Genomic DNA, 14,359 nt, shown 5'->3' on the forward strand with positions numbered 1-14,359 from the left:
GCAGCTGACAGATCTCTCTCTAATCAGATTCGATTAGAGAGAGAGAGAGAGAGAGAGAGAGAGAGAGAGATGTCGCTTTGTCGAATCCACCCATACATTGCTAGATGTATGTCCACCTTTACCCCAAAGTCAGATCTTTCAAGTAGATTACGGGGACCGGGGGGGTAATGAGGAGAGGAACAGATAACCCACAGAGGTATGTGGATCCAGCATGAAAATCAGAATCAACTTTATTCACCAAGAACAACAGAAATTGCAGAGATCAGCAAGGCTGGCAGAAAACTGGCATTGTTTACAAGGAAATAAATATGGCTGCTTCCATGCACCCCACACTTCAGGAGTCCTTAAAGGGGTCTAGTGCAACCCCCCCCCCCCCTTCAGAATTAAGCAGCGTGGTGAACTCTCTGCACCCCCTTCCACACACACACTCCAGCACCATATTACAATTACAACATTCCCTGTCCCATATCTAACTTCAGAGGCCTGCAAACAACCCCCCTCCAGATATCAGAATGAAGTGGTCCTGCGCGTGATGATCCCTCTTGCAGGGAAGCTACTTCTATAGCTTGTATTTTATAAGCAGGGCCGGATTTCTGGAAAGCCACAAATGCCCAGGCCTTGGGCGGCAGCAGCCTAAGGGGGCACCTAGACAGAAAAGAAGAGGCTAAAGAGGAGGCTAAAAATGGGAGCAACATGTGGAAAAAGGGAAAATGATGCCCAAGGGAGCTGTACATGAAGGAGAGGGGCTGCAGTACAGGGATGATACACATGGAAGAGGGGGCTGCACATGGAATGGGAGGGGCTGCAGTACATGGATGATGCACATGGAAGAGGGGGCTGCACATGGAATGGGAGGGGCTGCAGTACATGGATGATGCACATGGAAGAGGGGGCTGCACATGGAATGGGAGGGGCTGCAGAACATGGATGATGCACATGGAAGAGGGGGCTGCACATGGAATGGGAGGGGGCTGCACATGGAATGGGAGGGGCTGCAGTACATGGATGATGCACATGGAAGAGGGGGCTGCACATGGAATGGGAGGGGCTGCAGTACATGGATGATGCACATGGAAGAGGGGGCTGCACATGGAATGGGAGGGGGCTGCACATGGAATGGGAGGGGCTGCTGTACATGGATGATACACATGGAAGAGGGGGCTGCACATGGAATGGGAGGGGCTGCAGTACATGGATGATGCACATGGAAGAGGGGGCTGCACATGGAATGGGAGGGGGTGATGCACAAGATAGGGAAGCCACAACATGCTTAGCCTAGGGGCACAAAGTATAAATCTGGCCTTGCTTATAAGTAAAGTTTCACCTGCTGTCAGGGGATTCTCACTGAGATGAACAAGGAAACTCGAGCAGGAAATATTGCAAAGTCAATAGTATACAGGGAAGAGAAGCCATGGTAAGCGTCCTTGCAGTCAATCTTATCACACTGACACAAAGGTTGGGTCAGGCCTGTTATTTGTCCTGTTTATGGCTGTCACATGATTGCAGTAACATGGGTGTCAGTTTATCACTCTGCAACCCTTTGGTTTAAACAGTAAAAGGATGATAGTATGTCATTAATATTACTGATTGTAGAAAGCAATGCCACCCAAAAATTGATACTTAGGCCTGGTTCACACTGGCACTAAAAAAAACAAACAGTCCGTTAGGTTAGCTGATGGTAACAAAACGGATCCTAAGGCCTGGTGCACACCAAAAACCGCTAGCAGATCCGCAAAATGCTAGCAGATTTTGAAACGCTTTTTTTTTTTTTTTTTTTCTGCAGCGTTTCAGCTAGCGTTTTGCGGTTTTGTGTAGCGGTTTTGGTGTAGTAGATTTCATGTATTGTTACAGTAAAGCTGTTACTGAACAGCTACTGTAACAAAAACCGCCTGGCAAACCGCTCTGAAGTGCCGTTTTTCAGAGCGGTTTGCGGTTTTCCTATACTTAACATTGAGGCAGAAACGCATCCGCAATCCAAAATCTGCAGCAGCCCGGGAGTATGCGTTTCTGCAAAACGCCTCCCGCTCTGTTGTGCACCAGCCCATTGAAATACATTACCCTAGCAGATCCGCACCCGCAAGCAGATCGCAAACCGCAGCGGAAACGCTCCGGTGTGCACTAGGCCTAAGTCCTGGAACCCACAAGCAGTGGCCTTTTCTGAGCGCTTTGTGATTTGAAGCGCCGATTCCTCTCGTATGCTGCTAGTGGGTCCCAGGAGTCAGGACTAACCGAGATTTTCTCCCTGGATGGATAGCATCTGACATGGGTGTCACTTGTATATGGACCTTAGTGTTGTGTCCCTTAAAGGAAAGATCCACAGGGGGCCCCAGTCTCTCTCACTGGCCAGGGGCATGGTGGTTTAGGGGCCCCTGGCCAGTGAGAGAGACTGGGGCCCCTGGCTGTCGTGTGAACCAGTGTTTGTGATTTAAATTTCTTTTTTGCAGCTTCCAGGATGCGGTTGACAGGTGAGTGGTTAGGGAGGGGACTATGTGGGAGATGCCTACACACGGCGGTCCCTGTAAAAGATGTAATCAACGATTATGTCCAACTGAAGCCTCCCACCTGAATGCGAATTTATGCAATTCCTGCTAGATTTGGTATGGCAGGCAAAGGGTCTATGACCGTACACCTGATTGTCCGACTGGTGCCTGCTGACCAGATAAAGGTAGGAAATTGCTTGAACTGGTAGTGAGCAATTGTGTGTGTTGTATGTTTAGTACAGCTAAGAAATAAAACATTAGGAGCAGAGACATAAGTCTAATATTGTTTCCAGTACAGGAAGAGTTAAGAGACTCCAGTTATCTATGCAAAAGATCCACTGATCTCTACCACTTTCAAAGTCACAGAGAGCTCTGTCTTCTGAAGCTTGTTATCTCAAGTGTCTGTCAATGTATTTTATTTTTCTCTGCAGAGAAGGGTTCAAAAGTTCACTAACCTGCTCTGGAAAATCATTTAGAATGCTGAGTAGTGTGTAAACTGCAAATATTAGAGAATGATGCAACGTTCTAAAAATACTATAACTGAAAATAAAAATATGAGAATATTTTCTTTGCTACTAATCTAGTAAAATTATCCGTACTACACAACCAAATCATTATATCATATTTTTTTTGCTTTAGTGTCTCTTTAAGCATATACACGCTCAAGGACTATTGCCCGTAGGGATTGGGCCTCGATCCCTGAAGCTGGTTACCTGGGTGCACGCACAGAGGCTATTCCCCATAGCGATTGGCACTCGATCTATGCTAGGACTCAGAGGGGAAATAGTTTTTAATGCGGCTCAGTGATTCAGCAGCAGCAGAGAGAGTCATCATTCGGCTCACCCTGCGCCCATCTGACCGGGCGGCGTACTGCCCTGTCCATAGTGACAGATTGTGTCGCTAGCCTCCAGGCTAGCAACACGTCTGTACGGCCTCGGCCACGAACTGTTGCACGAGGGATCATTTCCTGAGCCCTGCTGGGCGACAGTAATCTCACGTCAGTCACAGCAGCTTCTTCCCCAGGTCTTTCAATCCAGACTGGGAGGCGGCTTGCTTAGTTTGACATTTATGAGCATGCAGCGTTTTCAAGTGTAACATAATCCACCCGACATTACTGGTCTGAGACATGCTGTGTGCTTTGCGTCCTATAGGAGAAAACTGCTTTACTAATGTTGTTGCTGTTGCTGTGAGTTCAAACCCCCTGTTGGCCACTTTAGCGTCAGATAACCACTTTATAAAGCAGCATTATGTGGCTTGTATAGAAGCCGATGGGACCCATATCCAGAGTGGCGCTTTAAAGAGGCACTTAAGTTATTAAAAAAATGAGATTTACTCACCTGGGGCTTCCCTCAGGCCCCTGCAGCTGATCGTTGCCCTCGCCGTGTCTCTCTGATCCTCACGTCCCCGCCGGCGACCACTTTCGGTTTCGCCGTCAGGACTTGACAGGCTGGGAATGCGAGTGGTTCTTCACATTCCCAGCCACAATATCGCCTCCTATGCTGCTATTGCAGCCTCCTGGCCGCAATAGCAGCATAGGGGGCGATATTGAGGCTGGGAATGCAAAGAATCACTCGCGTTCCCAGCCTGACGGCCGGTGACGGCGAAATCGGACGGGAGGAGAGACACGGCGAGGGCACCGATCAGCTGCAGGGGCCTGAGGGAAGCCCCAGGTGAGTAAAACTCATTTTTTTTTTTAGGACTTAAGGTTCACTTCAAGCCTGGTGCACACCTTCACCTTTTGATGGGTCAATATTTTTTTTTTTTTTACAATATACTTTAGTCAGTGTTTGTTCAGGTGGTGACGTATTTAGTCCTGTCAGGTGAAGTGACTGAGAGTTTTGAAGCCAGTACAAAATATACCTCGTCTCCCAGAATGCTCTAGGGGTAGAATTCTGCATAGCTAAACAGCCTAGGCTAAAAATGATGATGAGGGCGGGGCTACATACCAATATACAGCAATATATAGATATAGGAAGCATTTTGATGCTGAATCTAGGGAAAATACTGTAAAAGTGAGTATCTGGAATACTTTACCACATTCTACTATACAGTACCTCTTAATTTCAGCTGTGATATAGAATGTTCCAGATATATTAGTAAAGGGCACTGTGAACTTTAGGCCAGTCCTGAATAGGCCCTTAATCATTAACCTTTTTGCATTACATCCTGGTATGGTCCAGAAGGAGGGTTGTTCATTTGCCATCAAACATGGTTTACAGAATCTAATCAGGGTTTCCTGACTCACTATTGTTCTTCATTGGTTTCCATTGTTCTCTAACCTTCGTAAATCACCCTCTGTATTACAGACAAATCATTTACATCTCTACTGAAGATACCTGTCAGCAAACACACATGCAGTGCTCTGCAATCCCTTGCACACTAGCAGAGTCAGGCTGTGTTCACACTTGAGCTGAGAATGGATATTTTTTGTCCCTTCTCCGCAAAACTGACAGTGAACAGCTCCTGTTTTATAGATAGGAGCTATTCACACTTGTCACTCTGCAATGGAACTGCGGTAAGCAGGCAGCACTTCTGTGCAGTCCATGATAATCCCGGGCAGGCAGATGCTTTCACCATATAGCCTATGGGGGTAATGCATATGCCCCAGGCTCTAGGCTAAAGCTTTCACAGGGTGAGGGTGTAAAAATTGGGCCCCCCCCATAGGTTTATGAACTGTAACCCCAGTATAGGTAGTGGGCTATAGGTGCCCCCAGTATAAGTAGTCAGGTTTAAGCGCGCACAGTATACGTAGCAAGTTATAGGTACCCCAGTATATTATTAATATTATAGTATTTATATAATGCAGACACCTTACGCAGCGCTGTACAGAGTATATTGTCATTAACTGTCCCTCAGAGGAGCTCACAATCTAGTCCCTACCATAGTCATATGTCTATGTATGTATCGTTTAGTGTAAGTATCGTAGTCTAGGGCCAGTTTTTAGGGGGAAGCCAATTAACTTATCTGTATATCTGTATGTTTTTGGATGTGGGAGGAATCCGGAGTGTCCAGAGGAAACCCATGCACACAGGGGGAGAACATACAAACTCCTTGCAAATGTTGACTGGGCTGGGATTCGAACTGGGGACCCAGCGCTGCAAGGCGAGAGCGCTAACCACTACGCCACCGTGCTGCCAGGTATAGATGCCCCCAGTATAAGTAGTCAGGTTTAGGCGCCCCCAGTATACGTAGCGAGCTCTAGGTGCCCCAGTATAGGTACCCCCAGTATATGTAGCCAGGTATAGGTGCCCCAAGTATAGGTAGCCAGGTATAGGTGCCCCAAGTATTGGTAGCCTGGTATAGGTGCCCCCAGTATTGGTAGCCAGGTATAGGTGCCCCCAGTATTGGTAGCCAGCTATAGGTGCCCCCAGTATAGGTAGCCAGGTATAGGTGCCCCCAGTATTGGTAGCCTGGTATAGGTGCCCCCAGTATAGCTAGCCAGGTATAGGTGCCCCCAGTATTGGTAGCCAGCTATAAGTGCCCCCAGTATTGGTAGCCTGGTATAGGTGCCCCAGTATAGGTAGCCTGGTATAGGTGCCCCCAGTATAGCTAGCCAGGTATAGATGCCCCCAGTATTGGTAGCCAGGTATAGGTACCCCCAGTATAGGTAGCCAGGTATAGGTGCCCAAAGTATAGGTAGCCTGGTATAGGTGCCCCCAGTATAGGTAGCCTGGTATAGGTGCCCCCAGTATAGGTAGCCAGGTATAGGTGCCCCCAGTATAGGTAGCCAGGTATAGGTGCCCCCAGTATAGGTAGCCAGCTATAGGTGCCCCCAGTATAGGTAGCCAGCTATAGGTGCCCCCAGTATAGGTAGCCAGGCGGAGGCGCATGCAGAGCAGATTACAAACAATAGGTTGCAGGGATCCACGCGCCACATGCACTTCCTTCCAGGTCCTTCCTGGAGCCCTAGGGGGTGCTGTTACTATGAGATAGAATGCAAGGGACCAGGAACTGAGCCTAATGCTCTGCATTCCCTTGCACAATAGCAGAGTACTGCTCTGCCGCCAAGCTCCTTGTTGTAGGTGTGTGCTGTGGAATTTATTGCATACGGAACACCTTCCTGTAAACACAAGGTGCACCTGAGCTATGTGCCCCGGGGAGAATATCTGCAGCAGCACACACTGATTCTACACCTTCCCAGTGACATGTTACCAGCTGTATGCTTCAGATGCCTTATTAACTGGTAACCTAAGAATACAGTGCAATAAAAACCATTACTAGTGTCTGAACAGGTGCAGAGTGTCACAGCTTTACAGCAGGGCCAAAGTACCAAGCATTAAAATGACCATGTAGGCAAGTGTGAAAAAGTTGCATTGATCTGTATTGATTAATGTTGTATTCATCAATACAGCCTACCAGTGGCGTAGCAATAGGAGATACAAAGGCTGCGACCACACTGGGGCCCTAGGACCAGAGGGGCCCTCCTATATCCGTCTTATTAGCTTTGCATTGGTGCTATGCTGGTAATGAACACCTTTATATGTGCACTCCATACTGCTAATCCTTCACAAACGGTTCCTTTACTCTGAATACACCTCTCTGACAATGCAGCTGTCCTCGTTAAGTTTTGAGGCTCCATATCAATAGAGGTGTTGGAGCCCCATGTAAAACTTGCATTGGGGCCCCAAGCTCCTTAGATACACCACTGCAGTCTACCATATGCTCAGTGACTTAGCTACATTATACACGTCCCCCTTTTACATCGTGCACTGAACATACATCCCGCAGGATTTCATGCTCAAGTCGACCGGGAATCGGCCTGCGGTTTATGGCAGCCGGGCCAACAGATCTTTCTCTGATCAGATTCTATAAGTGAGAGATCTGTCTCTTGGTCGGTCGGCCACCAAAATCACTAGATGTATGCAGAGCCGGATTAAGGCTAAATGGGGCCCTAAGCAAAGTAACTGATTTGGGCCCCCCCATCATGTCGTAATAGAATCAGAAGATGCAGCTGCACAGCAATATGTCGCACACACCGGGCAGCCGAGCTACTGGTTGCTATGGGAACAGCACGCTTTCCTCTGTGGGTGCACAATGCAGGGAATAGCAGCGGCAAAATGCAGAGTGAGAGATGAATGGCTGGGACATTTGCACTCAGGGGCTGGAGCACCCCTGTGAAGAGGGCGCCAGATATCACAGCAGCAGCACTTTCCCCCTGCATCTCCAGCCTGGCAATAGCAGAAAGCTCTGGACACCGCCAAACCGGAAGCCGTTCCCCAGACAGAATTACATAACCACTCCCACCACCGAACAACCAATTTCCTCCCAAACTAGACAGCCACCATGCAGCCTCCATCCCAGTGAATACGATAGTCCAGCAGAGAAGGCAGCCGCAGTGGGGGAGAATGACAGCACCAGATGAATCACATTCACCTATTGCGATCCAAGCAATAAAGGTCCCGTCATCCGGAGCCCATCTGTCTCCTCTAGAGTACTGCCGCTGTGTTACTACTACTATTACTACTTCCTACTTCATGTCTGATCTGAGAATCAGGAAGTTCAGAGCGAGCGGCTGCACTGTAGAAGAGACAGATGGGTTTCAGAAGACGGGATCTCTATTGCTTGGATCATGGATAGGTGAGTGAGCGTTTGCCATCTGCTGCTATCATTCTTGCTGCAGCTGTGGTTCTCTGTGGGAAGGGAGGGTGGAGTGGGCAGCGGCAGAGCGCACAGTAACAGGAGGGGGACCTAGGAGGAGAGCCTGGCTCTGAAGACAATCAGCAGCGCACGGCATCATTTGACAAGACAAGACAAATAACATTTATATCGCGCTTTTCTCCTGGTGGACTCAAAGCGCCAGAGCTGCAGCCACTAGGACGCGCCCTATAGGCAGTAGCAGTGTTAGAGAGACTTGCCTACGGTCTCCTACTGAATAGGTGCTGGCTTACTGAACAGGCAGAGCTGAGATTCGAACCCTGGTCTCCTGTGTCAGCGGCATAGCCCTTAAAGGGACTCCAAGCAGTGCCTGTGGATATGCCTTTAAGCATACCCACAACTAATTCATTACATCCTCACACCTACCAGCATGAGGTTTGTAATTATATCCCCCTGGGTTCCTTATATTTAATTGCATTGTGCTGAATCGAGCTGCCAACTTTGGAGAAAAGTCGTCCTGTGGCCGTGATTTCGATTGTGAAAATATCAAAAACTAAAAGGCATAGAGCAGCTGTTTGTATATCATTGGAAAGAGGAGAAAAAGAGCTTTAAAATGATATGCATATTTCCATAGTTACTGCACTGCTCAGAGTCCCTTTAACCATTATACCATCCAGCCACCGCTGACTTTGGAGAAAAGTCGTCCTGTGGCTGTGATTTCAATCGCGAAAATATCGAAAACTAAAAGGCATAGAGCAGCCGTTTGGATATCATTGGAAAGAGGAGAAAGAGAGCTTTAAAATGATATGCATCTTTCCATAGTTACTGCACTGCTCAGAGTCCCTTTAACCATTATACCATCCAGCCACCGCTGACTTTGGAGAAAAGTCGTCCTGTGGCCGCGATTTCAATCGCGAATATATCGAAAACTAAAAGGCATAGAGCAGCCGTTTGGATATCATTGGAAAGAGGAGAAAGAGAGCTTTAAAATGATATGCATCTTTCCATAGTTACTGCACTGCTCAGAGTCCCTTTAACCATTATACCATCCAGCCACCGCTGACTTTGGAGAAAAGTCGTCCTGTGGCCGCGATTTCAATCGCGAATATATCGAAAACTAAAAGGCATAGAGCAGCCGTTTGGATATCATTGGAAAGAGGAGAAAGAGAGCTTTAAAATGATATGCATCTTTCCATAGTTACTGCACTGCTCAGAGTCCCTTTAACCATTATACCATCCAGCCACCGCTGACAGGATGGCAAGGGCTGGTTTATGTGCTAATGGGGTCCCTTTGACTCTGAATGGGGCCCCAAGCGACTGCTTTTGTTGCCTGGTCGGTAATCCGGCCCTGGATGTATGGACACCTTAACTGCTCTTCTGCTCTTCAAAGAGTACCTTTTGTAATAGAAATGATTGAAAAATTAAGCCATCCACAGAGAGGGGAGCGGAGGAACCTGGAGCACAGGAGAGGACTAAAGACCCTACCAGACCGAAAGCTTCCTGAGGTCACATAACAATGATTTTTGGGTCAGAAATGAAGATATTTGGAATGTGTTCAACACACTTTAAAAGTAACATTGCACTTTAACACAAGAAGAATCTCTGCTTATTAAAGGACATCCGAGGTGAAAATAAACTGATGAGAAAAACAATTGTATCTATCCTCCTCCTCCTAAAAATGACTTTTTTTTTAAATATCCCACAGTTTTATTTTATATTTAAATCTAGTTTCCAAGTTTTTACTGTTTGATTGTCTCTGCTCAATGACACCTTCATTGAAGTATGCCAGAGCTCAAATCTATGAATTATTGACCCTTTTATCCCTTTTCTGCTTTCCGAAGCCATTTACTGACAGGAAAGTGTTTTATGGCTGTAATTCCTTATCAGTGAGGGTTATGCTATAGTCTGACCCAGTCCGACCCGGACAGAAACTGTCACTTACATACCTGATGTTTAACTCTTTCAGGCAGAGGAAGAAAAAAAGGAACACAGCATAGTTATTTGTGTGCTAGGCACTGTACATACCCATGTCTATCTCAGCATGTCACCTCGGTTGTCCTTTAAGTAGTAAAAATAAATAAAACATAATCTATACATCGCTGCACTTTTACCAGATGTGACTGTTGATTGTGATAATGCCAGGGGACTTCTCATTGTCAGTTCCGCCCTTAGCTCCGCTCTGAGTACTATTCGATCTTCAAGTAAAAACACATGAGAAACAGAGTGTGGACATATCGGGTGCAGAAATCTAAACTGCTCTCAACAGGAACTGTAATCTACATACATTGCTGCAATATGAGTCTTCTGCTGGACAGGGCTAGTTTTATATTTTTAGGTGAAATGGGTCCCTAGGCAAAAATGAACATGCTCGCCCCTGCAGCCCCCACACACCAATATAGTGGTATTAAAGACCTGAACTCTTGCACAGGACACAAAGAAAACAGAGAGAAATGCACCCTGTGTGTTTTAAGAGAGAAGAGCCTGTCTAATTCCCACTCATATGCAAGTAATCACATGCGTAATTTGAGCTTACAGCTGTGTCAGGACATAAATTTGGAAGTCCTCAGCAGACACAGCTAATATGTAAACACGGGATGTTAACCCTTTCTCTGCTTCCATGAATCCAGGAAGTAGCCACACTGCAAATTTATTGCAGCAGTTCTGTAAGCTGTAAAATAGAAATGTTTCTTTCTTTATTAAGGTTATTATACTGTTGCTTATCTGTTAGAGCAGAGAGGAAGTTGTGAGTTCAGGTGGTCCTCTTTAAACTCCTGGGCGATACAATAATATCGCCAAGGGGCGGCACAGCACTTTTAAAATTTTTTTATTTTTTTTAATCATGTAGCTAGCCTAGCGCTAGCTACATGATGGCCGCTGTGCAGCGGCATCCCCCCACCCCCTCCGATCGCCTCCGGCGATCAAAGCAAACAGGAAATCCCGTTCAGAATGGGATTTCCTGTTTGGCTTCCCCTGTCGCCATGGCGACGATCGGTATGACGTCATCGACGTCAGAGGGAGTCCCGATCCACCCCTCAGCGCTGCCTGGCACTGATTGGCCAGGCTGCGCACAGGGTCTAGGGGGGGGGGGGGGCGGCACGGCCGGTAGCGGCGAATCAGCGCGGAGCGGCGATCGGTATATACACGCAGCTAGCAAAGTGCTGGCTGCGTGCAAAAAAAAAAAAAAAAAAAGATTTTGCAAATCGGCCCACCAGGGCCTGAGAAATCCTCTGTGGCGGCTTACCCCGAGCTCAGCTCGGAATTATCACCCAGAGGGTTAAGTGGCCTATGTCCCACCCCACACAGAGCAGTATTAGGGTAGCCTGTAGGTAGGGCAAGGCTCTCTCACCCTTTCACAGGGCTGTGGAGTCGGAGTCGTGGAGTCGGAGTCGTGGAGTCGGGCAATTTTGGGTGCCTGGAGTCGGAGTCGGGAAAAAATGCACCGACTCCGACTCCTAATGAATTTGTAACTGTAATTAAAATAGAAAATATGATAAAATGTTATATTTCTCAGATAATAGTCATTAAAAATAATGTATATATACAGTAATAGCTGTGCTTAGTCCACAAAAATGAAATAAACCAATCAAAATTAGTTACTTGTGCTGCTTCAATAAAGCAGTCCCCGTATTTTTAAGGTCAGATATACATATCTGATTGTGACTGTATATATGATGTGTACACAGGAATCTCTTATATATACTAAATAACATCTATGCTGTAAGAATAAAGCCTGATGTGTAGCTGTGTCACTAATAGAGATGGTCAACGAGATGGAAATAATTCTGCATTGATGCTGATTTATGCAAATGTATGCACTCCCTTTGCTGATGAAATTTGATATGTTATTAAAATTTGGTTTGGTGACTACAAATTAAAGGGTAACTGAGACGGATGAAAAGTAAAGTTTTATACATACCTGGGGCTTCCTCCAGCCCCCTTTAGGCTAATCAGTCCCTCACTGTCCTCCACCACCCGGATCTTCTGCTATGAGTCCTGGTAATTCAGCCAGTCAGCGCTGTCCGGCCGCATGCCGCTCCCACAGCCAGGAACATTCTGCACCTGCGCAATAGTGCTGCACAGGTGTAGTATGCTCCTGGCGGCGGAGTGTGTGCATGCGCACTACGCCTGACTGGCTCAAGTACCTGGACTCATAGCAGAAGATCCAGGTGGTGGAGGAGGACAACGAGGGACTGATTATTCTGAAGGCAGCTGGAGGAAGCCCCAGGTATGTATAAAACTTTAATTTCATCTGTTTCAGGTTTACTTTGTTACACAGTAGTACTATACTCTACATATGCACTCCCCACAGAGCTGCAGGGAATCCACTGAGAATGCTGTGCACATTGAACACAGAGGTGTTGTCTGTTTACAATCTCCTCATTCCCCTGCAGAGTACCTGCACATCATTCTTACATGTACCCACACTTACATTGCCTAGGGCCTGATAGATGTTCTTTGTTCCGGTTTGCACCTTTTACAAGTACTCTTACCAAGGACTAGTTTTAGTCTAAAGGGAATAAATATAGTAGTCTACATATCCTTCTCACTTCAGTTGTCTTGTAAAATTCCTAAGCGTTGGCAGTTAAGAGACGAATTTCATGTTACATACTTTTAATCAACAAAATTGTAATATGCAAATTAGAGGAGTCGGAGTCGTGGAGTCGGAGTCGGAGGAATCCTAAACTGAGGAGTCGGAGTCGGTGGATTTTTGGACCGACTCCACAGCCCTGCCCTTTCACGTCACGAAATATGTTGGCGCTTTACAAATCAATAATAATAGCCTTTTAGACAGTGGTGTAGCTAAGAGGCTGTGGGCCCAGTGCAAGTTTCACATTGCCACCCCCCCCCCTTCCCCAAGCACTCTATACTTAACCCATTCGCGTTCCGTCGTTTTCACGTGAGAAATGTTCACCTCCCATTCATTAGCCTATAACTTTATCACTACTTATCACAATGCACTGATCTAAATCTTGTTTTTTCCGCCACCAATTAGGCTTTCTTTGGGGGGTACATTTTGTTAAGAGCCACTTTACTGTAAATGCATTTTAACAGGAAGAATAAGAAAAAAATGGAAACATTCATTATTTCTCAGTTTTCAGCCATTATAGTTTTAAAATAATACATGCTTCCTGTTATGATCATGTCTGCAGCGTTTACTGCTGGCTGCAGTGGTATTGTAACCCAAGCAGTTCTGATGTCATTACATGCATTTTCTTGCATAGTTTGGTTTGCACTTAAACTAGTTGCTGATTCCATCTGCAGTCGCTCTGAAGTTAATGACAGTTTAATATGCTTTTGTGTAAACAAACATTGGGCTCTATTCTCAAAGACTTCCCGCATGCGGTAAAGTACATGCGGGAAGTTTGCACCCAAAATACCGGCAAGTTGGGATTCTCAAAATGTTCCGCATGTTTTTTCCGCATGCGGAAAAAGTGTGATAAAAGTGCGGGATTCATGCGGTAAAATTTCCGCAAAAGTCGGTATTTTCCGCAATAAAAGATCAATTCTCAAAGATGTTCAGGCGCATCATTTCTTCGTTAATTACCGAATTTTTATCACCTACAAGTAGTAGGTGATATATTCCCCATCCCATTGACTTTAATGAAGTGTGGAGGCTTAAGGGCTGTGCTTGGTGGACTTTAACTTTTTTTTTTTAAACACTTTTTCATGCGACCTTTTTACCGCATGATTCCCGCATGAATAATGCCTGTTACCGCATCTTTTTTCCCGCATGCGGAAAACATGCGGAAAATATTAGTGAATGTGGAAAAAATGCGGAGTTTACCGCTGGCGGGAATATAGCGGTAACATTTTGCGGAAAATTTGGCTCTTTGAGAATAGAGCCCATTGTCTGCTGCAATGGAGGGGCAATCCCTTTCCTGCAGGCTGCATATCATTGTCTGCCTTTTCCTTCCATGCCAATGTCAGCATACTACGGGGTTAGTCCCGCCCTATGACCCCTCCAGGACCTGTCAGTATAAATTTTGAACACTCCCCCCAATGGTTGCTTTTTTTTCTCGTCCTCCTCCAGGACTGTCACCAGGATTATTAGTGAGGAAGGTTTATTGTTTTATATCTTGCTCGTTTCTTTTTTTTTTTTTTGTTTGCCTCACCTGCTGCTTTCTTGGCAGCCATCCACGCAGCTCCTCTGCGTGAAGTCCCCGCTGGTCCGCCTTAAAGAGGTGTAGGCGCCGGGATCCCCCCCTCTTTCTGCTGGTCTTTCTGGGGGGAAGGAGCTGGCTCAGCCGCGCTGTAAAGCAGCGCCGTACAGGAGTGGGCAGCGG

At 46.5% G+C, this 14,359-nt stretch overlaps 1 long non-coding RNA gene across 1 annotated transcript in view; it reads right to left on the reverse strand.

Annotated features, from left to right (window-relative positions):
• Positions 1-10,201: 10,201 nt before the first annotated feature.
• LOC137562704 (uncharacterized) overlaps positions 10,202-14,359 on the reverse strand; it is a 56,102-nt gene continuing 51,944 nt past the window's right edge. Inside the window, exon 4 of the long non-coding RNA XR_011030168.1 lies at positions 10,202-10,270. This is a non-coding gene — a long non-coding RNA (uncharacterized lncRNA). The remainder of the gene's footprint in view (positions 10,271-14,359) is intronic.

The sequence above is a fragment of the Hyperolius riggenbachi genome, chromosome 3, assembly GCF_040937935.1.
Source record: "Hyperolius riggenbachi isolate aHypRig1 chromosome 3, aHypRig1.pri, whole genome shotgun sequence".
NCBI classification, from domain to species: Eukaryota; Metazoa; Chordata; class Amphibia; order Anura; family Hyperoliidae; genus Hyperolius; species Hyperolius riggenbachi.